At 47.0% G+C, this 2,500-nt stretch overlaps 1 pseudogene; it reads right to left on the reverse strand.

The window, feature by feature from the left end:
- LOC119572093 overlaps positions 1 to 810 on the reverse strand; it is a 22,035-nt pseudogene extending 21,225 nt beyond the window's left edge.
- Between the last annotated feature and the right edge of the window lie 1,690 nt (positions 811 to 2,500).

A 2,500-nucleotide genomic window follows, 5' to 3' on the forward strand; every position in this document is an offset into this window, starting at 1 on the left:
ACACACAAAATATATTATTTTAATATATATATATATAATATATAAAAATATATATTATATATATATATTTGGGGGTGGGGTTTATGCAAGGGTGATAAAAAAGGGATGGTGTGGGGTACCCTAGTCAGGTTAAGTGCTTGCACCCCCTTCCTTTTTGTAGTTCCACCACGGCTAGCCTGGTGCGAAAAGGGAGAAAGCTTTTGCATTTCAGTCTCCCCGAAGCTAAAAATTTTCTTATCATCAAGCCCTCGCGTGTCCCCTCGTGGCCACCCATGAAAATTAGGGAAAACCTTGCAGTATGGTCCACCGGCGTGCAGATACCCTTGGCCCCCGACAAAATCCTGCCCCGTGCCCCCTGGGGGTTTATAGGTGGCCCTTTCCCGTCCGCCCCCCAAAAACAACCCAATGGGAGGAAAAAATATATAAGTGGGGGGCTGGGGGAAAGGGGCAAACGTTCTTCTTAACAGTTTTTACAGGCTGTGGGTTTCACTGGGTTGCGACAGCTGGAAAATGGGCCTGGGAAAAAGGGGTTACCCGCCCATCGCGTCCCCTGGGCGGCCGCCCCAAATGGGTGGGCTTATGAGGCAAAGCTCAAGGACCTCCACATGGATTATGGAAAAATGCGTCAGCCCCACCCTTGTATATGGGGGGGAACTTTAGGGGGGTGGCACAGGTTAAACTTCAGAGGGGTGTCAGGGGGGGGTTTGGAACGTCTGCTCTTTGAATAGGACAATCGGTTACCACTCTGTAAAGGAGCTGAAGCAGCTGAAAATTTAGATGGTCTCTGGAGATGAGAAGAGGCAGCGGCATGATTAGTGTGGTGGGTGGGGGACTTTTTATTATGTTCCCGAGAGTAGCCATAGCCATCTCCCCCAAAACTTCAACCCCCCGGGGAGTAGGGTCACCCCAAACAATGAGTGTATAATATATTTTAGAATGAAGCTTACATTGGACATGTTTTATTGTGAGTATTGCTTTTTTTATAGGGGTTGATGTGAGAAAGATTTTATGGCAAACCCTCCATCTATGAAAGACAGGTCCCGGAGAGTATTTTTATTGTCTGGGTGTTCATTTCAGTAAATTGCCCCAAAACGAGCTGGCTATGAATTTCTGTCATCCTCATGGCTCAGGAGTGAGATGGGAGTGAGAATAGCCTTTTTTTCGGGATTTTTTCTAGGTCCAGAAAAATTTATGTTTCTGGCTCTTGGTATCAGCCTCTGACCCGCACCGTTGGGGGGTTTTGGGGATATTTATATAGGAATTTTTTGGAAAGGAGATGCCACATCCCTTTTTAGCACTCGCTGGGAGAAAACCTCCAGAACTGAGGGAGTATTGGAGCACCAATTTCGTTGACCCCTGATATAGATTAATAGGGTTTTCTCTCCAGGTTCACTTCAGGAACCTCCCGTTGTTCCAAAACACCCCTAGGGGTTTCATGAGGACAGATTAGGGAGGGGGAATGTGCCAGGGGTTTCTGAAGCATCTCTAGCCGTTTTTTGCAGCACTCGGGGGGGGCCCGACGGATCCTGCTCTTCTGTGGGACATTCAAGCATGAAACGATCGATGCAGCCTTAGAACAATTGGGGGAAAGACAGAATTTTTATCTTGCAGGGGATATGGAAAAACCATAGATACTTTTCACATGGCTCAACTGTCAGGAATCGCGACTTGATCGTTTCCCTGGTGTGCAGGCCCAGGTCATTGTTTTAGAAGGGACAAGGGAAAAGTTTTTTTAGGAATCTCCAAACCCTCCTCGCAGACGATGAATTCCCCCTTTAACAAGGGCTCAGATCCCGAAGGGTGCAGGGGATTGGGCTGGTATTTTTGAACAGGTAAAACCCCCAATTAATTTGGATGCTGGTAAGTTGAGTTCCCTTTCCAAACCCAACACCCATCGCGAGAATCACCCTTCCACTGACTGAAAACAGTGGAAGGATCAACAAAAATGAAAAGGGGGAAAAAGCTGGTGTCTGTGGCCCTCCCAGCTGAACTATTAAAGGCTGATGGAGAAACCATTTGGGAAGGGGTTTGCATGCTGCTTGTCTTATTTGGCAGATGGTACCGCTGAGGGGTGGGGGGGGAAAAAAGGGGATATTGCAAACAACACTGAGGCAAATTTTGATGATAGTTTTTCCAGGCTAGGTTCTCACTCACATTTTTCGGACTTATCGGACCACCTGCTGAAGACCAGTGGCGGAGCAATCTGGAATTTATCTGGGGAAATTTACAAAAGACTTTCCAGGCGCTTCAAGTCATTTTAAAGCGGGCCCACCTTGGGGGTTTGGGGCGGGGCTGCTTGCACTTATATTTCTTCAATAAAGCATTTGATACAGTGCATTTCGAATCACTTGGGGGACCCCCAGGGGCTAAGAAGAATTCCAACAAGGATTACTGGATTAAAACAAAAAATGTTATTGGTATGAAAGTACCTAAAGTGTTTTGGGGGTGGCCTGCGAGCTTCTTTCCCCCTTAGTTTTTTGGGTAAGGCAAGGCTGTGTTC

The sequence above is a fragment of the Penaeus monodon genome, unplaced genomic scaffold (assembly GCF_015228065.2).
Source record: "Penaeus monodon isolate SGIC_2016 unplaced genomic scaffold, NSTDA_Pmon_1 PmonScaffold_96, whole genome shotgun sequence".
NCBI classification, from domain to species: Eukaryota; Metazoa; Arthropoda; class Malacostraca; order Decapoda; family Penaeidae; genus Penaeus; species Penaeus monodon.